Source organism: Pseudopipra pipra, chromosome 20 (genome assembly GCF_036250125.1).
Source record: "Pseudopipra pipra isolate bDixPip1 chromosome 20, bDixPip1.hap1, whole genome shotgun sequence".
Taxonomy (NCBI): domain Eukaryota; kingdom Metazoa; phylum Chordata; class Aves; order Passeriformes; family Pipridae; genus Pseudopipra; species Pseudopipra pipra.
The window spans coordinates 11,708,609-11,732,464 of NC_087568.1; the positions used below are offsets into that span (position 1 = coordinate 11,708,609).

The following is a 23,856-nucleotide window of genomic DNA, read 5'->3' on the forward strand; positions in this document are numbered from 1 at the left end:
AAGGTCAACTCAGGTCAGTGGCAGAAAGAAGTACAGAGCCTGGCTCACACTGCAGCACTGCCTGCCCACCAGTGCAGCACCACTTCCCAACCCTTCAAATGGAGGCTTCTGTTTATACATGAACCATGAGTGTCATGGAGTTCACACTCTGTGCATCCAGGCAAGGGTAGGTAGGCAGAGCATATTTGATTTTTTTCCCCCACCTTTCCATTCTATTATCAAGCAGAATTTCTTGTTTGCTTTCTTGTTGCTGTGCTCTGCTCATTTGTGGCAGCTTTACTAGAGGTCCAATATGCTACATATGCAGCTCCTGGGATGAAATTAGATCATCATCTTTCTTCCTTCAGAAGAAAGCCTTCCAGAAGGAAAGAGAAAATGGATTAGCAGGTGCTAGGGAAGGAGAGATCTGTGCAGAGCAACTCTAGGCTGACTGGGAACTTGTACACCTCTCTTTTCTCATCTGTACAGCCTGTGCTGCCCATCTGGGATGGACCAAGGGGCAGGTGGAGGAGAAGTAGAACCAGCCCCTAGCACTGAGAAGCTTTCTCATGCCCAGTGCCTCTGCTCTGTGTATAGAAAAAGCTGCAATACCTTGTTCCAACTATCTAGAGGCAAAAACATTTGCCTTCAGCTGTTCCCTTTGATAAATCATTCCATGAAAGCAAAGGCCTTACAGATTACCCCATTGTTACAGTCTCTCAAGGGCTTGAGGCTAAATCTGTCCCGATTAAAAAATAAAATAAAATAAAATAAAAAACACCTTAAGAATGGGTTTGCCTAGCTTTACCCAGTTTTTTCCATCAGGAGGATCCAGTTCTGGGTTGGGCTGAGATGTATGTTATAGGGACAGCTGTGATGTGTCTGCTCACCACTGATGCATTCAGTGGTAACAGCTGGGTGCATCCAGCCTGTGGAACACCATTTTCTCCCCACTTTCATCTCAGAGAGCAGCACTGTCCTTGTCGATGAAACTACTTTTACTTGGAAGCAGAGAGGAAACTGCCAATGAAAAAGCTTAGTCCAAAGTAGGTCAGGCTCCCGAGGGTAGATTTTGAAATTAGCCCAGTGATCAATATGTCCTTAATTGCTTTTTCTCATCCCAGCACCCAGTGAAGATTGCAGAGGGCTGATCATTTATACCATCAGAAATTCTTTCGTATATTTACATTCTTTCTTGAGCCCTGGGAAATGCCCCCTATGAGCCTTGAAATTCGAGGGTCACTTGAGGATGAGAAAAGAATTCTAAGCACAGCGGGTGAACGGGAAGCACCTCTGAACATTGTGACCAGTCAGTTCACCTCTACAGACATAAGTACCAAGAATGAAATTCCCAGAATTGAACTCATGTACAAATCCCTAAGAAATCAGCTTAGGAAATCAGAAGGCATAAAGAGCTTCAAAAAGTTCATGTGGGAGCATCATAACTGTGTTTAACAGGGGATTTAGCACTGATTAATGCAAAATTGTAGGTGGAATCCTGGTTTCTAGTGGAGTCCTAGGTCTCCACTTCCGCCAGATTGCTGGAGTTTTGCAGGGAGGATGGATAGAGAGTGAAAGCTGTAACTACAGAAAAAACAAGCAGCCAACCCCAGTCATTGTATTCCTCTGCTCTATGGTAACCTCAGGACATTGTCATGCAAGTCCTAAAGCTGCAAGAAGGATAGATGATGGGCACTGGGAGGTGGGAGGTAAACTCTGACAAACCTCACTTTAAGGAACGTAAAATAAGAGTTTGCATGAGATTTGGCACCATTACGGGTACTCAAGGGGAGCTTTCTTGTGCTTTGAAGACTTGTCATGCTGGGAAAGGAGTAGTGTCAGCCTGCAAGGATAGGTTAACATCCAAAGCAAAAAAGAAAGATGTTCTTCTGGCTTGGCCTATTTATATCTCTTATAAATGTTATGTGTGAATAACGAAGTTTTACAGGTTTTCTTCTTTGATGAACACTTACAATTCCAAGATAGAATTTCTTCATCCCATAACCAATCTCAGTATCTGTGGTGGAGACATTTGCCCAAGCTAAGATAGCAGAATTTTTTTCAAAAGATGTCCCTTGTTTATCCCTTTCTGCTTCTTCGTTTTGTGAACATATATCACCTTTGGGTGCTAAAGCCCCTTGGTGATAAGAACCCTACCGCTCATTTCCCTTTTCCTTACCACGAAATCTGTTGCAAGTCCCAGAAGCTCCAAAAGAGCATAGGTTGAATTTCTAGGCAGTTATTCTTGCCATGGAGCGGAAATGCAGTGTTGCCCAGCTCACACTTTGGGTTTCATATGTTGCATTGCTTCACTCTCTGCATTCCAGGGCAGCTTCAAGGGAAGCTCCTGGCTGTGAGGAGCTCAGGCTGCTGGTTTCACTGCTCTTGACCCACAGACTCTTCCTGCTGGGCAGAACAAAGCCAACTTTTCCCATAGCTGGTGCAGGCTGTAGCATTTCTTAGTACTGGCAGCCATGCAGTGCAGTGATTCACGAACATAGACCACCCACTTTCAGCCTGTGTCTAGAGGCTCCTTCCCCACATTTCCATACATCGATTTTTGGGTACAGTGATTTCCTAATTTCATCTTGATTTACTATATCCTTAAAGCTTGCGAGTTCCAGGATGTCCTTGACTAAGGGATGCTGCCTGTTCCACTGATTAGGTCTCCTTTCTTCCTGATTAGGCTTGAAAGTATAGAAAGATCCAAGATCAAAAACATCCTGACTTAAATAATCTTGACATATTCCACATTTTGCAACACCAGCAGAGAACAAATGTGATTCTGAAAACATGATGTTGTGTTTCTAAAACTTCTTTATTTTTTTTCCTCAGTATCACAGTTTTTAGGGAACTTCATAAACAAATAAATTTCAAAAAATTCTGTGGTTATGTAAATTCAGCTTCCCAGGAATGCTTCAATGTAGAGAAGATAGTTCAAAATAGGTAAATCTCACCTTCTTTTCCAAACTTACCCACCCATATCAAGAGCAACACCCAGATGCATTGTGGTATGTAATACGTGGTCTGAAGCATCCTGGGAGCACGAGCTCCCACGCACTGGCATGCCATGAACCGAGACACACATTTTTCCACAACCACAGACTCACTCACCTATGATCCCCATTTGCTGGGTTTCTCCCTCTTATATGTAAGGTTCCTGAGCTCTAATACAAATTTTTACCAGCAAGCTATCTGCACATAGTCCTGTCTTTCCAATATAGCATTTCCCTCTCCTTCAGCATAGCTCCAACTCATCCAAAGTCCCTGCATGTAGCAAACCGGGTCCATCCAGTCTCTGCTTTGAGCTTCAGATGCGAGTTTTTAATCTACTCACAAGTCCCTTGATTGATGATCCCTGTCCGATCCCCTGCTATCTTACTGCCATCATACCTCAATCTGGGCTTAGTTTAGGCTGAGACAGCAGCACAGAGACAATGATGCCTCCTTTGCCAACTGAGACCTGGAGTTCAGCTCTCCACAACTACTTTCTGACTTTCTTCTAGAAGGCAGAGAGCACCTTCTCATTTCTTTTCTGTGCAGAAGGAGCCCCTAAAAAAAACAACTGCAAAAGTACATAATCTGCTACCTTCCTTGTTTTAACAGTCTGTATTCTGAATTAAAAATCCATTTTGATTTATTGACAGAAAGAGCAAAGACAAACCATTCAACTGATTGCAATGAATGACTATCTCTGAAATAGCAACCAAACCTCCAGTTACATAAAAGCATAATGAACGTTTCTGTTTCAGCTTTAATGCCTTTCCCAGCCCCCAGTTCTATCCATGACCTTTACATATTCACTAACCACCTGGATGCTGTTAGATTTGTGGTTATTTGAGAAGGAGGATTATTTTTGCATAAAGAAATACTATGTACCAAAGTATAAACATGATCTAGGAAAAAAATATTTTAAATATATTTTTGCATACATGAAAAAGCAATAAAAAAAACCATTACGGACAAACAAAATCCCGCCTTCTTTCCATGAAATGGATGTTAATGTTTTTGGGTTTACAGGGTCTTGAAATCCATGAAAGAGTGAAAGTATCATGTTAAATCACCCACTGAAGCGGTAATTTCTGAAATCAAGGGACTTCAACATGCCAAGAGAAATCAGGATGGTGAGCCTTGAACTAAGAGTTTGCTTCTTTTGAAAACTATGGAGGCTGTCCTGCTGCACACAGCATTTCCAGCCTCATAAATTTCATGCCTGAGTGAGAGCCATGAGCTGTCACTCTGGAAAAAATTGCTACTGTCTGAAGGTTCCCAGAAGGGTGCCATCTACACCCCTTGGTTATTTGCAATGATCAAAGAAAGGACAACAGTCATCTTTGTTAGTGTATGGGCTGTTGCCATATTCATGGAGAAAATGGCCAACACAAAGATGGTTTCATTCAGTAGGGAACAGTTCATCTCGAGGTATTAATTAGCAATAGCCTTGAACATTTCTTAAGAAAAACAATGTTAAATAATATCTTTAATATATGACATACTTTCTTGGCTGGCCTCTAAAAGGACTTTCTGCTCTTCCCATGCAGGCCTCATCCACTACAAGAATGTTCTGAGCTCACTGTTGAATCTTTCTATCCATTTCAGTTATTATAATTCCAAAGGAAATACAAAAGAGTGTAGAATATGTCCCATAGTATTCAAATGTCTCCTTCACATAGTCTCCTTCATCCATTACAGCATGGCTCACTGCTGCTCTGGGAGAGGCATAGTGACCCTTGCAGTGACTTGCCAGGAAATAGAAAATCAAACTATTTCTAGAACTGCTTACCGTAGTTCACTTCATTGGTTTATATTGGTGTAAATTCCAAAATTATTCACTTCCAGGATAACTGCAAGACATATGTCCTCTCTAGATTTCAGAGAGAAGTACACTGAAGACAAGGTTTGTTGCATGCAGTAATGTTATAGAATAAGGTTTTGGTGTTCCTCTACTTGTTATGGAAGCTGTTGTTGTTTAGCAACCACGTTGCTGAATTCCTCACCTTGGGGACAGGTGGTGGAAACAAAATCCTAACTAGACATTCTCCAGCTCTCTGGCTCTACTACAGAGCTCAGGAATGGCCAACAGATGTGGTCTACAGCAGCAAAAATAACTTAAATTGTCTAAACAAGTATATGGCAGCATCCCTTGACAACAGGATACAAGACCAGCAGATAAGATATGTGCTCTCTAGGAGCTGCAGCTAAGCAGAGGAACACCAGTAAAGCATCTTTTGTCAGATACTGGGGGCTTAAATAAGATGTAGCTTTCATTTGCTTCCAGGCTCAAAAGTCCAGTGTGTGAGCTTGTACAACAATCTACAGGCTGCTTCCTACCTAGAGGATGTGCTTTCCATTTAGAAAACCTGGATTTCTCCTTTAAAATTAGGATTAAAAAACCCTATTTCTTTTGCTGGAGAAAGCTTTATCTTTTCTTTCTGAAAGAAAGATTTTTTTTCTGAAAGATTGCAAAGAGCCTGAAACTAAAATAGCAATTTTCTTCTACAAGATTTAACCCCTCAAACCTTGTGCACTCTAATAGGTCCAAAGGAAGGCTATCTGCTTTACTCCAGCTCAAATTCAGCCTGAAGTAGTAACACAGTATTCAATAAAAAATGGTAATTGCAGCTATCTGAGCAAACCCAGCTTTTGGAGATACCAGCCCCCTCTATTTTATAGGATTTAAGCTCCTTGCTCGGCTTGTCTCATAGGGAGCATCCTTAAGTTCAGTGGTACAAGATTCGAGCAAGGATTCAGGATGAATGAATTGCAGTGTCTGCATTTGTCTGAAGGACAGTGCAGTTACACAGGAACTATGCTCTGGCTTGTCTTGGCTTTGTGCTGTTTCCTAGTGTTATGAAATGTGGTGGGAACATCTAGTACCTCCTTGCAGTACCTGAATAGAAACTTCCAAGCAGCAGCTTGCAATTTTTAATGGCATCACTACAATTCTTCCTCAAAATACTCTCCTCAGCTACAAAATCTTCTCCTTATAGCTCCCAAAATTTCCTACCAGCACTCTCATCTTCAGTTGCTCCTTGCAATATTGCTAATTCTCTTCATACGCAAACCCTTCTATAGTTCCTATATCAACCTTCGCAAACACTGTTTCCCTGGTTACTACTTATTTGGCTTAGAGCCCTTTGTAAGCTAATTTGTTATTTGTATCATGTGCTGATGGAACATAGGCCTTTGGAACACTCAAGGGCACAGGGTTTCCCTGCAGGCTGTTCCGGTTTTTCTTCTCTTTTCACAAGCCATCTTTAATTCGTGTGGGATGGGGAAACTGACAAGGCTTCAACAACCACACAGAAGGCAAATTAGTGTCTGACTGTTTCCTTTAAGAGACTAACAGAGCAAATTTTGGACAGAACAGAGATGTGATCAAAACATCCACTTTGCATGGAAAATGCTGTAAGAGAGAAGGGAGAAAAGATTAAATTCTCTGTTGTTATTACAGGCATCTGCAGGACTAAGGTTGTAACAGTGCCATTTCAAATAATTATTTAAACTGACATTTCTTGCAGGCTATCTGCTCTAACTTTGTGACTGGAAGGTTAAAATACTGTGAAAGTAAAAAAGGATATTAGAGTCATGTCATGTAAGATAGTCTGATAGCAGTTCATATCGCACCTGAGCAGCTGCACCAGGAGTGCCTTACGTTGTTCCTCAGGTGGTTATACAATATGTTACTTGTAATTCCATTTAACATTTTTTCCTGCCTCTCTTAGGGCACAAAACAAAGAGTGTTCAGACTTCAGTATTTTGTATGTATACTCCTGTGTATATTGTGGGATACTAGGCTATTCCTGCTGCAAATTACTCCCTGAATCCAGCATTATTGATTTCTTCCCTTTCTTTTCAATGAACAACATAATTACAAACTGTGAGCTTCAGAAAGATTAAATAATTAACCCTTATAAGACCTTTGTGAGACCAGCAGACTTTGCTCTCCAAGGCTCAGGGAGACTACACCTGTCAAAGGTACTCAGTGGTTCTGAATGCCTCTTTTGGATTTACTTGATTTGGCTTCAGCAAATGAGAATATTTTATGTGCAGCCTTTGCCAGCATGCAGTTCTGAGCACTCATGATTTCCACATATCCCTTCCCAGGCTGTCAAGAAGGTCATCTACAAAATGAGGTACAACCTCTAATAAGCCAATGTAGAAAATACGGCTAGATAGCAGAGCACTGCAATGGGGAAATAACTGAGTATTGTTTTGCCTGGTGGAATAAAAAGAAAATTTTCATTGATAGACTTGAAATAAGTCTCTATTAATCTTCATCCTGCCTCTTTTCCTGCTGCCTTACTTGAACAGTTTTCACCTTTCTGATAGGCGTGTTCTTTTCAAGGTTAATTCTGAGCAATTGCCAGTACTGAACCAGTCGACACTCGGTGATCCCCATCCACAAGAGGATCCCAGAACTGGAGAGCTGAGGAGTGGTCAGCAAGACCCACTCACTCTTCAACAGCCCCATTTAGCCTGTGGGTAAGTCTGGTGGAGAATGGAGACTGACTGGACTATTGTGACTTGAATGAAGTCACCCCACCGTTGGGTGCTGCTGTGCTGGACATGGTGGAGCTTCCATACAAACTGGAGTCCAAGGCAGCCGAGTGGTGTCACCATTGACATTGCAAACATGTTTTTCTCCATTCCTTTGGCAGCAGAGTGCTGGCCACAGTTTGCTTTCACCAGGAGGGGTGTATAGTACCCCCAGAATTGACTGCTCCAGGAGTGGAAACAAAGCCCCAGCATCAGCCATGGACTGATCCGGGCTGCACTACAGAAGGGTGATGCTCCAGAACACCAGCAGTACCTCGATGACATCATCATACAGGGGAACATGGCAGCAGAAGTCTTTAGGAAAGGAGCCCCTGTGATGCCCTGGCGACCCCTGGGCCATCCTCACTGACATCCTGGACCCCATGGTTTGGAGCCCTGGGTGGGTTTGGGGGTACCATGGGGGCGTTGCCCCCCAGATCTCCCAATTGCCCCCCAGTGGGCCAGCGCACCAATTATTTGACCCCATAAAACCTCCCAGTTTCCCACACTAGACATCCCAGTTGTCCATCCAGACTTCCCAGTTGCCTTCCAGTGGGCCACTACACACCCCAGTTCACAGAATCACGAGATCACTGAGGTTGGAAAATCCATCCAAGACCATCGAGTACAACCTTGTGATCAACATCCCCCTTGTCCCCAAGTGCCACATCCAGTTCCTTGAACACCTCCAGGGATGGAGACTCCACCACCTCCCTGGGCAGCCCCTTCCAATGCCTGACAATGCTTTCCATAGAAGTTTCTCCTGACATCCAACCTGACCCTCCCCTGGCACAGCTTGAGGTCATTCCCTCTCCTCCTGTACCTTGTTCCCTGGGAGCAGAGCCCGACCCCCCCCCCCGCTCCCCCCTCCTGTCAAGGAGTTGCAGAGCCAGGAGGTGCCCCCTGAGCCTCCTTTTCTCCAGGCTGAGCTGGCCCAGCTCCCTCAGCTGCTCCTGGTGCTCCAGCCCCTTCTCCAGCCCTGTTCCCAGCTCTGGACACGCTCCAGCCCCTCAGATTTCAGGTGCCCCTCACCTGTGTCAGGCACAGGGGTTCGGGCATTTCCCTGGGCCTGCGCCCACCCTGGGGCAGGTAGGGGCCAAACAAGGAGGGAGGAGGGTGGGCAATGTGCTGCAGGGGGTTTAATGAACCCTGGGCCCCTCCCCTGTGTTCAGAACCAGCTTGGAGAGGGGGAGGGGCAGCGTCATGACCCTTCCCTCTCCCCCCCCTCACCCTTTTCTCAGGGCTTCCCAGTAAAACCAGTGAAGACAATGGGAGGAGCCGTTATGGTGGGGGAGGGGCTTGAGAGCCTTTTATTGGGGTGAGGGGGGGGGCTGGAAACCCCTTTGGGGGGGGGAGGGGCCCAGAACCACTTTACCCCGTGAGGGAGGGGCAGTGCAGGTCAGGAGGGTGAGTCCCCCTCTTTGGGGGTTTCCCCACTCGGGGGACTCTCCTCTCCCTCTCCCTTCCCCTCCTCTGGCCCCTCCCGCTCCATCCGCTCCCGGTAATTCCTCTGGAAGAAGCCGCACTGTGGGGGAGGGGCAGGGTAAGAATGGAGGGGAGGGGCACGCCAAAAGTGGGGTTCACCCCTCCACCACTCACAGAGCCCCCCTCCTCACCTTGGCGAGGCCGAGGACGATGAGGAGGAGCAGCCCCCCCACCCCTCCCCCCACGTAGCCGGGGAGAGGGTTGACTTCCCACAGCAGTTCGACCTCCGTGACCCCCTAAAACGGGGGGGAGGGGTCAAGGTCAGGCGTGGGGGAGGGGCTGCCCCAATTTATGGGGCAGCCCCTTCCCCACAATTACCTATAGACAGAAGAATTGGGGTGTGGCTTCCAAATAGACCCCTCCCCATCCCAGAGCCCCTCCCCGCCATTACCTGAGCTCGGAGGAAGTGGGGCGTGGCCAGAAAGGGCGGGACCAGAGTGAGCCAGAGGGCGGAGCAAAAGTGGGAGTGGGCAGGTCCCTGTGGTGGGGGAGGGGTTAGAGGGGGAGAGGCTTTGGGGTGGAGGAGGGGTGGGGGCAGGGGTACCTGGCTGTGGGGGAGGGGCCGCAGGGCAGCGCTGACGGTGACCCCCACAGGGACCCCCGAGGTCAGCTGGGTCGGGGGGCAGCGGAACAGCCTCAGGTGGGGGGTGGAGCAAGTCTGGGGGTGGGAGGGGTGGGACCCCAAAGTTAGGGCCCTGCCCCTCCCCCATCGTGAGGGGGGCACTCTGCAGTGCCCCACAACTGTGGGGGCCCCAGAGCAACCCCACATTGGGATCTCCCTGCCTCAGAGCACCCCTGTATGGGGGTCCCCCCACACTCTGTAGTACACCCCAGTTGCAACCCGATATTGGGGTCCCCCCACCCCCCCTCACCTCGGCGATGTTCCTGTTCAGCTCCTGCCCCACAGCATCCCGCAACTGCGGCTCCACAGCCACACAAGGGCCCCCCAGATCCTGCGGGGCAGGGGGTGAGTTGGGGGACAAGGGTGGAGCTGGGGTCAAGGGGGATTGGGGGCAGGGGGGTGAACTGGGGGCAGGGATCAAGGGGTCAGTAAGGGAAGGGGTTATTTGGGGGATAGGGGTCACATGGGGTTCAAGGAGGAGTAGAAGGCAGGAAGGACTTTTGAGGGGCAGGAGGGAGCTGGGGGACAGGCGTCAGCAGGAGGGCAGGGGTTGAGTTGGGGGAAGGGGGTCCTGCCCCTTGTATCTGGGAGGGAGGGGCTCAGAGGGGCACCCTATGGGGCAGAGCCCCCCACTCACCACTTGCACTTGGGGGGCAGCCACGGCCACACCGTGAGGCAGCACCTGGGGCAGGAGGATGAAGGGCGTCGCCTGTGTTTTGGGGCTGCCCAGGGTGGGGGCACGGAGAAGCTCCACCTGTGGGGCAGAGCTGGGGGTCAGCAAGGGCTGTGGGGCAGAGGGATGGGAGGGGTCACTCAGGGGGCTCACCCGATAGTGGTACCGCAGTGTCTTGTTGTGGGGCTGGGGGGGGGGTGAAGTTGAGGTGGGGGGTGGAGTCTTCTTGCCTGTGTGTGGGGCAGGTGGGGATCAGTGGGGCCCAGATGCCTGGGCCCCCCCAAATCCATGGAGCAGGAATGTGTGGGGCTCACCAGGAGGCCACGAGGTCGAGGACAAAGTGGACAGGGACATCCCAGGATTTTGTGTTGTCCCCGAGGGTGATGTTGGGCTCGTTCTCACTATGGGACAGGTAAGACCCACAGGTGTCACCTCCCTGCCCCACAGCACTCCACGGACCCATCCCCACCCCACGGATCTGTTGCCGGACACAGAGATTTCTGTGAACAGTTTTTCCTGCACTCTGTAGGCCTTGCTTGCCATGGAAGTGGCAAGCGTGTATTGTTTATACTTACAGACTGTGTGAAAATATGTGATGCTTATACTTGTTAGCTGTGTGTCTAATTATAAGGTTTGAGAACATAATATGTTTATAGAAAGAAAACCTTGAGAAACTGAAGATAATGAAACACCTGCAAATTTAGTAAAACTCTAAAAGCAGATTAATTAGAAAGAGGTTTCTATGCCAACGATGATTTCAGATCGCGTGGACAGAACATCAGGTCCAATGAACTGGGGACATGAGACACGTGCACAGACTGAGCTATCCAATCATCTTATTATAAGCATGTGCCCTAAACAAACTAAACTGTATAAAAGTTAACTGATTTAAATAATAAATTGACATATTGCCGACCATAATGGCCTGTGAGCATTATGTTCATGCCTCCCCATCGATACGGATCCCACCTGCTCACAGTTGCCATCAGCCCCACGGATTTCCCCCACGTGGCATTTTGCTGGAGGTCAAAGGTCACCTCCACCATTACCTGGCGTTGGGCAGAGTTGGGGTGACTCGTGGGGCTACCCCACAGCGACCCCCGGCCCCAGGGTGTGGCCCCACAGATCTCACCTGCCAGCCGGCATGGAGGATGGGGTAGCTGAGGTTGCAGGAGAGGCCCCACGGCTGCCTCTCGGCGCCCTGAGCGTCCCAGCAGGAGATGGGCACTGGGGCAGAGGCCTGGGGGGAGATGGGGGGCTGGGATCTATGGGCCCCAAACCCCCCTGTCCCTCCCCTGCCCTCCCTCCCCCCATATTTTGGGATCCCCATGTGGGGCACCTCACATACCTGGCTGGCCCGGGCCCACCGATAGGAGACCCCCGGGGGGTGCTGCACTTGTAGGGCCGCCTTATAAGCATCTTCCCTCCTGTTGTCCACAATCAGCTGAACCCTCAGTTCGGCACTGGGAACCCCCAAAACATCTGCGTCCCCCAGCATCACCCTGACCCCCAAGTCGGCTTCGCACACCTCATCGTCCCCACAGTTCTGCTCGAAGGGGATCTATGGGGCAGGGAAAGAAGGGGGTGGGTTAATTTTGGGGACCCCACCCATCGTGCCCCACATCCCAGTGCCTCTGTGGTGTTACCTCGACCCAGGTGGGGCCAGTGCTGGGAGGCAGGATGGGCCCTGGGGGGTCCCTGTCGGGCAGGGCGATGGTGACACTGGCATGGATAGGGGTGACAAAGTCCTCGAGGCAGGGCTGGGGCACAAGGCGCATAAGGTTGGGGGCACCCCAGAAGTAGGGGGTAACACCCCAGCCACACTCTGGAAGTGTGGGTCCTCCACACCCAAAACTACGTTCTTCCCCTCAAGTACTGGTTCCCCTCTGCTCCCCAAGTGTGGGTCCCGTCCCCCAGATGTGGGTCTCACCCCTGCTCCAAAGTTGGATCCCATCCCCCAAGTGTGGGTTCTGCCTCCCAAATTCTGTGCCCCACCCCAAAGTGGTATCTCACCCCCTAAATATGGATCTTGCCCCCCAGGTGTGGATCCCACCCCTCCACGTGTGGATTCCACCCTCACAAATGTGTTTCCCTCCCCCCAAAGTGTGGATCTTGGCCCCCCAAGTGTGGGTCCCACACTCCAAGTATAGGTCCCACCCCCCCAAGTGTAGATCGCACCCCTCCACGTGTGGATTCCGCCCCTACAAGTGTGGATACCTCCCTACTGAGTGTGGATCTTATCCCCATCAAGTGTGGATCATGCCCCCCCAAGCGTGGATCACACCCCCCAAGTGTAGGTCCCACCCCTAAGTGTGGATCCTGGCCCCAGGAGTGGGTCCCTACCAGCACCCTCAGTTCCTTGCTCTGGCAGCTCAGCCCTGGCTGCATCTCCCCTTCCCAGCTCCGCTGCCCCTCCCCAAAATCCCCCCGACCTTGTGCCCGCTGCGGGTCGACATCCACCCGGAAGATCACGGGGGTCAGCAGGTCACCTGGAGGTCAATGTCAGGGTGAAAAGTCAGTAACCCCCACAGCACCTCCTGGAGCCCCCCCAGGCACCCCTCCCCGGACCTGGGCGGTGCAGGCAGAGCTGGAGGGTGACAATGGTGACAATGGTGACATCAGAACAGTCGACCCCACGGGTTGAGATCACGGGGGGGGTCAAAGGTCAAGTTGGTGGTGACCCTCAGCACTGGGCGGGACGTGCAGGGGAGGGGACATGGGGGAGGGGACATATCAGGGGTGGCACTGGCTGTGTCACCACCCCGTGTCCCTCCATGTACCCCATATCTCCCCAGTGCCCTTCCCCCCTGGACTTACCCCCATGCCCTTGTCCCCACCGCTGCCTTCATGTCTCCATCCCTATGTCCCCATGCCTGCATCTCCACCCCCCATGTCCCCATCCCCATGTCCCTGTCCCCACCCTCGTGTCCCCATCCCCACCCTTGTGTCCCCATCCCCCTGTCCCCACCCCCACGTCCTCATCCAACCCCATGTCCCCATCCTGCCATCACCACCCATGTCTCCATGTCCTTGTCTCATGTCCCTATGTTCTTGTCCCATGTCCCCACCTCCACATTCCCATCTCCATGACTCCATTACCATCTGTCCCCATCCCCATGTCTCCACATCTCCATTCCCCTCTCCAACCCCACTTGGGTCCCTGTGTCCCCACCCTGTGTCCCCATCTCCACCCCCATGTCCTTGTCTCCAACCCTGTGCCCCCATCACTCTCCCCACAACCCCACATTCATGTCCCCATCACCATCCCTGTCCCCACCTCCACATTCCCATGTCCCCATGTCCTCACCTCCACCCTGTGTCCCCTATGTCCCCCCATGTCACCTCATCACCACGACGTGTCCCTCCATCCCCACTGCTATGTCTGCCAGCCCATCCCCCATCAGGTCCAGGCCCCCGACCACCGCCTGTCCGAAAAAACGCCCCAGGGCCACCACGTCCCCCTGCAGCCTCTGAGGGGGGAGAGGACACCTCAGCCCCTGATGTCCCCTCCCCTGGTGGGGGTCTGCTCCCCCTTGTCCCCAGGTCCCACCTGGTGGGGGTGGAGCTCCACTCCCCCCGGGATGCCCCCAAAAGATGTAGACAGCCCCATGCTCCTCGTCCTCCAGCGGGGCCCCCACAGCCACCTCTGGCAGGTTGTCACCGTCCAGGTCTCCCAGGCTGGCCAGCTATGCCCCAAAACGGCCCAAGGGGTGACCTAGAACACCATAAAGCTGCCCAGAGGGGTGCAGGGCATCCTGGGGGCACAAGGACATTATGGGGATCCCCTTGGCCAACCCCAATCCCATGGACCTTGGGTGGGGGTCACTGTGGTTACCCCATGGTCGCCAAGCTGGTGGCACCGTGGTGACCCTACATCTCTGGTTGGGGGTCACCCCAGTCTTTCCAGGACTCTGGTCACCCTGGTCCTGGTCACCCTTGGCTGTTGTTACCCCTGATCACTCTAGTACCACATTCCTCAGGATGGGGTCACCCTGGTCACCTTCATTCCACCCTCTCTGGGTCGGGGTCCTCCTGGTCACCCCCATCCCATGGGCTTGGCTTGGGGTTACCACAGTCACCCAACGTCCCTGGGCTGGTGTCCCCCACGGCCATGTACCCCCCACTTCTGGGGGTTGGTGGTGACCCCAGGGTGGGGGTGCCCCCCTTACCTCCTCCCACCTGTACAGGTGCACTCGTCCTCCCCAGCGCCAATCGTAGTGGCTGGGGGCTCCCACCAGCAGTGCCACCATCCCCCCACCCTGGTCCAGGGCACAAAGGGTGGCCCCGAAATAGGACCCCACCTGTGGAGGAACATACGTGTCAATGGGGGGGTGGGAGCACCCATGGGGATCACATGTCACCTGGGAGAGGGTGGGGACACCCATGGCACAGAGGGCGGCCCTGAATTAGGACCCCACCTGTGAGGGGACACTTGTATCACGTGGGGGGAGTGGGGACACCCAGGAGTACCCTGTCCCCCCATACCTGCTCCCCTTCGAGGGTCTGCAGCACCTTCCAGTCCCCGGTGGCTTCAGGGACCTCAAAGAGGACGACCCCACCCACGTAGAGGTGACGGGGGGCACCTGCAGCCACCAGCGCCCGGCTGGGGACGTGCAGCCCGGCCAAGGCGTAGCCTGGGGGGCAGTGGGGCACCAGGGTCACCAGGGTCATCCTGGTCCCCAGGGTTGGGGTCACCTTGGTCACCACGTGTCTCTGGCCTGGGGTCACCAGGGTCAAGGTGGTCACCAAGGTGTGATGACCTGGTCACTCTGAGCTTTGGGATGGGGTCCCAATGGTCACCCTGGGTTAGGGTCACCATTATCACCTGGTTCCTGGTTGGGTCTGAACCCCCTCCATGATCCTACTTCCCACCCGTGCTGAACCCTCCAGCCCAGGGTCTCTCCCCCACAAGATTGCCCCTCCCCCAACTCTCTCAACCCGTGTCCCACACATTCAACCCCTCCCCCACTCCATCCCCCTGATTAACCTCTCCCCCCAATTAACTCCCGTTCCCCACACCTATTGACCCCTCCTCCATCCATATAATCCCTCCCCCATCCCTAATCAACCTCTCCCCTCTAATTAACCCCTCTCACCCAGGTACCCCTCAGGCCTGCTCTCCTTTGGGTGGGGGTTGGGCATGAAGGTCTCGTTCTCCTGCAGCTCCAGCAGCTCCAGCAGCCCCCCCGCCCAGTTATCAGCCCCTACTGCCCCCGTCACCCGCCGGCCCTGGGGGGAGGGGGGAGAGGGTCACGTGAGCACAAGGACACCCCTCCCCCCCAACCCTTCTCTCCCCAACCCACCTGGATGACATCAACGCTGATCCCGCTGGAGCACATCTCCAAGTGGAAACTGTGCAGCTGGGTGGTACCTGGGGGGAGGGGAGGGGGGAAGGTTAACTGAGGGAGAGGGGACTGGAGGGTATCAGACTTGAGGGTGGGGGAGGTGTTAATTGGGGTGAGGGAAGGGCTAATTGGGAAAGAAGGGGTTAATTAGGGTGGCAGGTGGGGTGCAACCCCCAGCCAATTTTGGGGTTTCTTCCATGTTGCAGTCAGGCTTCTGGGGAGGGGGATGTGTTGACTGGGGAAGTGGGGGGTGCCGGGGTACCCTTGATGTCATAGAGCCACGCCTGCAACTCCTGGAAGAGGCCGCGGAGCCGCTCGAAGCTCTCGAGCACCTTCACGAAGCCGGGTCTGGAGGCGAATTGCTGCAGGTAGCGCTTCGTGTCGGGACTGTTGAAGTTGTTCCCCACCTGTGCCGGGAGGGGTGGGCGTTGCTGGGGTGGGGGGTGGATGTTGTCCATCCCCTCCACCCACCTGCCACCCTCCCCATCCCGGCACCTCAGGATGGGGCAGCCACAGCCATGCCCACCCAGGGCCACGCCCACTATGATCACACCCACGTGAGCCATTCTGCCAATCCCACCATGACCACATCCACTTGTGATCTGTTTTGCCACACCCTCAAAGGGCCACACCCTCAAAGGGCCACACCCCTAAGCTGCACCTGACCACGCCCACTCATGACCATGCCCACATCAACTACACCCACCACGCTCAGCTCCACCAAACCCTCTCCCGGCCACATCCACCACCACAACTCCTTGCTGCACTCACCACTGGTCATGCCCACTGTGACCACGCCCACCCCAACCACACCTACTTACCACTCCCACCCAATAACACACCCAGTCATGACCATTCCCACAATGGCCATGCCCAAACAATGACCACACCCACACAATGGCCACACCCACACAATGGCCAAGCCCACACCATGGCCATGCCTACACAATGACCACACCCACACAATGACCACACCCACACAATGACCACTCCCACACAATGGCCATGCCCACACCACTACCAGTCCCACCATAACCAACACCTGACCATGCCAACCATGTCCAGCTCCATCATGGCCTCACCCACCACGGCCACACCCCTGCCCACCCACCCCAATGACGTAGCGGTGGATCCCACGCTCCTCGGCCGCGTCCAGGGCCTTTGGGTCGTGGTCGATGGCGTCACCATCAGTGATCATCACCAGGACCCTCCGTGCCCCCGGGAGCACCGGGTGGGTGGGGGGCACCGGGGCTGGTTCTGGGGGGCAGGGGCACTGGGGGATGGGGGGGGGGGGTTGAGGGGCTGGGGGATAGTGGGGCCTGGGGGTAATTGAGGATTTTTGGGGTGTGGTGGGAGCTGGGGGTAATTGGGGGCTGGGGGCACAGTGGGGGGTGCAGGGAGGGCTGGAGGGTCACTATGGGTTTGGGGGCTGGGAGTGGCAGTAGGGTGCTGTGGTGTGGTTACAGGGCAGATTCAGAGGACAGGGGGTGCTGAGGGTGTTGGAAGGCAGCTCTGGGCAGCAGTGGGGGCTGGGGGCACTCAGTGCACAGCTGGGGGAACACTGGGGCTCAGTAGGTGGCACTGGGGGGACAGCAGGGGGGCAACAGTGGAGCAGTAGTGAGGCAGAGGAGGGGCAGTGGGGGGACAGCAGGGGGACAATGGGGTGCTGGGTGGTGGGGAGCAGCCAAGGGACAGCAGTGGAGCACAGGCGGGTGCTGGAGGTTGGCAGTGGGGTGCAGGGGTGCACAGGGGCAGCAGTCAGTGGGGTGCAATGGGGTGTGGCAGAAGTGGGGCAAAGGGGGAGTGGGGAGTGGCAGTGGGGTGCAATGGGGATGAGGGTGGTTCTGGGGGCCAGCAGTGGGGGTGCTGCCCTGCTGTGGGGGTGGCAGTGGGGCACAGAGATGGCATTAGGAGGGCAGTGCTGCAGGGTGGCGAGAGGGAGTGGAGGATGGTGTGGGGCATAAGGGGTGGCCAGGACAAGGGGGGACAGTGGAGGGCAGCGGGGGGCAGTGGGGCAGCTGCGGGGCAGGGCATGTCTCACGTGACGAAGCCGATGGCAGCAAAGGTGTCGGTGAGGCCCCCGCGCTGTTCCAGGCCCTGCAGCAGCTCCTGGGGCTGTGGCCGGGCCGCGAGTTCCTTCAGCGTAAACACGGTCTGGACCCTGTTCGAGAACTGCACCGCCCCGAACTGCCCACAGGGGCTGCTCTGAGTGTCCAGCCCACCGTGGGCTCAGAGCCCCCCACAGTCCCCCATTGCCCCCGGTGCCCCCACAGTGCCCCTAGGGACCCCATCCCCACAGTACCCCCTGTAGCTCCCATCCCCATAGTGCCCTCGATTGCCCCCATCCCCCACACTGCCCCTTATAGCCTCCCTCACCACAGTGCCCCCTATAGTTCCCTCCCACAGTGCCTCCATCCCCCCATCCCCCTGTAGTGCCCCCTATAGCTTCTGCCCCCACAGTGCCACCATAGCCTCCACCTCCATCCCCCCCAGTGCCCCCTATGGCCTCCATCCCCCACAGTGCCTCCATAGTCCCCATAGTCCCCCCTATAGATCCCATCCCCCACAGTGCCCCCTATGGCCTCCACCCCTATACTGGCCCCTGTAGGCCCCATACCACGCCATTTCCCCCTGCACATCACCCCACTGAACTCCCACCCCTGCCCACGCCCACCCGGGGCGTACATGGATCGAGGTGTTCTGCAGCTTCTCCATCACATCCACCATGAAGTCCTGGATGGCCTTGAACTGGGAGGTGCTCATGCTGCTGGAGTCATCGAACAGGAACACCAGGTCCACTGGGCCCTGCTGGCAGCCTGGGGTCAGGGGGGGCCACTGGGGGGTCAGCATTGGGGTAGGGGGGCACAGGGAATGGCTCAATGGCCCCATGGGTCAGCCAGGGTCACTGTGGGTCCATGATGGCCTCCATGGGTCAACCATGGTCCCTATGGGTCAGCCCTGGGTCAACCACAGGTCAACCACCAGGGTCAAGCATCATGGCCACCATGGGTCAGCCATGAGGTGACCCTGTTCTCCATGGGCTGGGGGACCATCTCTGGGGCGGGCTCCTCACCTTGGTATCCAGGCATCAGCTCCTGCCGTGTTCTCAGCTGGGGGTCCAGCAGGACACAGACCCTGTTCGTGTAGACACTGCAATCGCAGACGTGGGTCGAGCCGGGGCCACAGGCCTGGGGAGGGGGAAGAAAGGGGCAAGGGGTGGAGCTGAGGGGAAGGGGGGTGGGATGGGCCCCCCTTCCCCTGGGTGGGGAAACTGTTGGACTCACGATTGTGATATCACCATCCTGGGCCAAAGCCATTCCTATGTGGGTCTGGGTGCTGTTCCCTGGGGATGGGGTTTATTCCTAATCCTGTCCCAATCTCATCCTAATCCAGACTCGATCCTACCCTAATCTTACCCCTCCCCCATTTTAAATGACACCTCATCCCCACCCCCTCCCAACCCCACCACCTATTATAATCTCATCCTCATCACACCCTAATCCTGTCCCCACTCAAAACCCACCCCTAAAACCACCTTACCCACACCCCCACCCCCACCCTAATCCCACCCTAATCCCACTCCAGTACCACCTCACTCCCACTCAAAACCCATCTCCAAATCCCTTCCACCCCCAACCCTAATCCAGTCCCTAATCACGTCCCAGTCCCACCCTAATCTCACCCCACTCTAACCCCACCCACTCCCAGTTCTCCCTAACCCATCCCCACCCCACTCTCATCCTAATCTCACCCAAATCGCCCCTAATTCCACTTCAACCCTACCTGTAATCCCAGCCCATCCCCACCTCTAATTTCACCCCACACCCACCCCTAATGGCACCCCAATCCCTCCTAATGCCCCCATTCCCACCTTCCAGCTGCACCTTCTGGCACTCCCCACTTTGCACCGAGCACTGGAACAGCCGCCCCCCATCTCCCACCTCTGCCGGGGCCCCCACCAGCACTCTGGAGAGAGGGGCGGGGTCAGGGCATCCCAGCCACCCGGGACCCCCAATCCCTGGGGTCAGGGGGGCCCCACAACTGGGGGATTCAGGTGTCCAGGCCTGAATCTCCTACTGGGCCCCATCCAGCGGCAACACCTGGTGCCCGAAGCTCCGGCCCTGGCCGGGGGTCAGGACTCGATGTGGGACTGGGTGGATGCTGAAGGCTCCGATGTGGGGCAGTGCTATGGGGCAAGAGAGGGGGAAGGGGTGAGAGGCGCCCCCGTGCCCCCCACAGCCCCCCCCAAACGAGCACACGAGCTCTCTGAGCACCATAACTGGGGGTCCCAGGTCGCTGAGCCCCATAAGCAGGGGGCACCCATCATCAGGCCTCATGGCGCCAACATGGGGCTTCACTTCCTTCCCCCGAGCATGGGAAGGATCTGGGCATCTAGCTGCTCCCACCCCCCCCCCCAGTGGGTCAGGGCTACCCACCTCCCCTGCTGTGGGATAGAGACCCCCATCCCCCCATGGGTCAGGGTCCCAAGTGCCCCCATACTGGCCAAGAGCACCCCGAAGACAATGCTGATGATGCCACTGTGCCCCACGGCTGCCATGCTGTCACTGTCACTGTCACCCCGCGTTACCCCACCCCCGCATTTCCTTCCTGTGGTGGGAGGGTGACAAACTTCCCACACAGAAACAGGGGGCCCTGGGCATCTGCGACCCAGAACGGGAGGAGACAGAACTGGGGGGGAGACAGGATTTTAGGGCGGGGGGAAGGAACCGGGAGGGACCTGGAACTGGAGGGAAGCAGAATTTGGAGGGGGACAGAACTGAATGCGAGACAGAACTGGGGGGTGGGGACAGAACTAGGGGAGGCAGAGAACTATGGGTGATGCTGGGGGATGATGACCTTAGGTGGGGGAAACCAGAATTGGAGGGGGTCCCAAACTGGGGAAGTGACAGAACTGGGTTGGGAGGATGCAGAACTGGGCGAGAGAGAACTGGGGGAGACCCAGAACTGGATGGGAGAAAGAACTGGGGGATGGGGGCCCAGGCATCTAGGATCCAGTTCTGGGGGGGAGGGGGGCCATCACTGGAGGTCTCCAGGCAACTGGGACTTGCCTGTCACCATTGGGAGGGGCATGGTGGAGGGAGGTTGGATGGGGGTTGAGCTGGGGGTTGGGAATGGCTGTGCTGAGAGGGTCCTGGGAGCTGTGGGGGCTGTGGGGGGGGACACCCTGGCTGGATGCCAGGTTCCCCCAGAGACACTCTGTCACTCCCCTCATCACCTGGACAGGGGAGAGAAAACAGAACATTTATTTCAGTGCTGGGATGCAGAGTGAGGGCTTGAGTTTGGGGCTGGGATGCGCTGGATGATAGAGGAGCATGAATTGGGCTTTAAAAGAACTGGATGGGCTATGGGAAACTCAGAGGCATGGGGAAATCCTAAAGTAATGACAGACTGGTGTTTAAAGCAGCAACCAGTGAGGACAGAATGATATCAGTAAATCTTGGCACATCCTGGGGTAAGAGTGAGTTTGGGAAGCAGAGGGGTGGTTAAAGTGTGCAGGGAAACAGCACAGGCACAGGGGAGAGTAGGACAGTCTGGGGCAGTGACAACCAAGGGCCTTGGCGGGGCTGGGACTGTTCCACCCCCACATTTCCAGCTGTAGCCATTGCCTCTGACTTCCTGCTTCACCAGCCCCGAGGGATGGTCAGCTTACCAGTCAGGACCTCACTGGTCTCTTCAGTGATGACCCTCAGTGGGGCCAGTTAACACCCTCAGGGTCTTGGGGGTCGTTGCTGACTTTGACTTCTCAGGACATTTTTCCCAATGTGCAATTCAGGGATTCAGCACCACAGGGAGCAGGAACAGGCAAAGTGCCCAAACACACCACAGCTCTGGAGTTCGTTTCCTCATTTCTCACGTGGTTGATTGGAGCAGTTTCATGGGTGCTGTCAAAGTCAAAAGTTTATCAAAAAAAGTAAGCACAAGAAAGCATTTTTCTGGTTTTCCTAATCTTTCTGCCCGCAGAATACAGGGAGCTTCTGACTGAGGTTGTTTCTGAGCATTTCTTAATGAAGCACAGACATATACAGAAAGCCAAAACTGGGGGGAGTTTTTAGTGCACTCCTTGGGGTGAATTAAACACAGGACTTTGCTTAAATACAAACCAAAAGAAGCACCCACGTGTGTGCACAATGCTTTGGGTAGAGTCCTACCACTATGAGCCATTCTCCAAGGACTCTGACAAGGTGGGTCTGAGCTGACCCCTCAGACACTTGCACCAGCACTGACAAAGGGTCAGCACAGGGCACCTCATCCCAGCCTTGGCTCATCCCCCATTAAATATAAAAAGAGGCCTGAATTCTAGTTAGTCTAGAGACCATATGCCTGGATCAGATACTGGGGAGCCCTGAGAGCCTGCAGGTTGGCTACTGGATGGACACTGTGTCCTAAACACCTCTTAAGAGCAAGTGCCAGACCCTTCACCTGGGCTGGGGTGATTCTGGTTTGACAGACACAGCTGAGGATGAGAGTCTGGAGAGTTGCCCCACAGAGAGATCTGGGGGTTTGGGTGGAAGGCAAGATATATCACCAGCATGCCCTGGCAGCCAAAGGGGTCACCGTGTCCTGAGGGCCATCAGGCCCAACATCTCTGGGACTGCACTGGGGCAGCCTCACCTTGAGCCCTGGGGGCAGTTCTGGGCACCTCAATATAAGGAGGACATCAAAGGGTGTCCAGAGTAGAGTAACCAAGGTGGTGAAAGGCCTCGAGGGCAGAACTTACAAGGTGAAGCTGCAGTCACTTGGTTTGTCCAGCCTGGAGAAGAGAAGGGTGAGGGGTGACCTCATTGCCATCTACGACTGTCTCAAGGGGGGCAGTGGATGGAGGGGCTGGTCTCTGTCACCAGTGACAGGACTCAAGGAAATGGAATGAGGTTGCATGAGAGGAAGTTCAGACAGGACATTGGGAAAAGGTTCTTCACCCGGAAAGTGGTTAGTCACTGGAACAGGCTCCCCAGAGAAGTGGTTACCAGGCCTGCCAGAGCTCAAGGAGTGTATGGATGATGCTCTTAGTCCTATGATTTCATTTTATGTGGTCCTGAAAGCAGCAGGGGCTCGTGGATCCTTATGAGTCCTTCCAATTTGAGAAAGTCTATGATCCTGCGATAGTGGGTGCTATTAAAGGGACCATGGAGGACAACGTCAACATCAGGCACGGTCAGCCCAGGTTCACAAAGGGAAACAGCGGTTTAACTAATTTGAGATATTCTATAATACCATGATTTGTTCCTTCAGACACCTCTCAGCTTGCCAGCTGCTGCTCGCTTGAGATTCCAGTAGTTAAAAGCTCTCCTGTCCTTTGGGAACCTGTCTGCCCAGACAGCTCTTTTTTATGTTCCTATATATCTTTTTTATCTATCTATCTAAAACCTTTCTGATAAGATCATCCCTTGCAGGAAGATGACATCATTAGAGACAGCTGGTACTGAGCATGTGGTTGCTGAGGGTGTTTTGGTGTTTATGAAACCCTCTCATGCTTAATTTCCTTTTGTTACAAAAAAACTCTGCTGGGCCTGTGTGCGGGCAGATCTCTGAGAGCAGGTGGGAGATGGTGCCATGGGCCTGTTAACATCCAGCTGTAGAGCTCAGGAGAAGTCTGATACAAGAACAGTGATGTCAGTCCCAAGTGGGCAATGTCAGAAATGGAGAGGTTGGGGGGTGAGGAGGAAGGTTGTCCAAACAGGGTCAACCCCTCAAGGGACTGTCCAGACCTCCCGAGAAGATAGTATCAACATCACTTGGAGAATGCTTCTATCACCTCTCTCTAAAAAGAAAAGTAACAAAATATTCCCTTTCATTAAAAAAAATTTATATATTTCATGACATGCACTTTGAAATCTTCCTCCTTAACAACACTTCAGAAAGACTCCAGTCGGCTGTAAAAGTCTTAAAGACTTGAAGATAATTAAAGGAGGAGAAAGAGCTTGTGAGGGCTTTCTGTATTTTAACGAGCCCCACGGTGTACTTGGGGCTGAGTCCATGGTCCCCAGGTATTGAAGAAGCTGCTTGAGGAGTCAGAAGCCAAACTCCAAGTCTCTTGAAGCGTCAATGGGCCCCACTGAGGGCAGGGACTGACAAAGCCTCCCCAGGGACTCCTTCGAGCAGATCCTAGGAGGTCAGGAGTGCAGGCAGACAAAGGCTCTGGGCAGGCCCCTGCAATGCTGAGCAAAGCCTGCCTTGGTTTTGTGGAGCACAAA

General features: G+C 53.9%; 1 pseudogene; it reads right to left on the minus strand.

Annotated features, from left to right (window-relative positions):
- Nucleotides 1–8,799: 8,799 nt before the first annotated feature.
- On the minus strand, nt 8,800–20,427 carry LOC135425240 (integrin alpha-L-like; annotated as a pseudogene).
- Between the last annotated feature and the right edge of the window lie 3,429 nt (nt 20,428–23,856).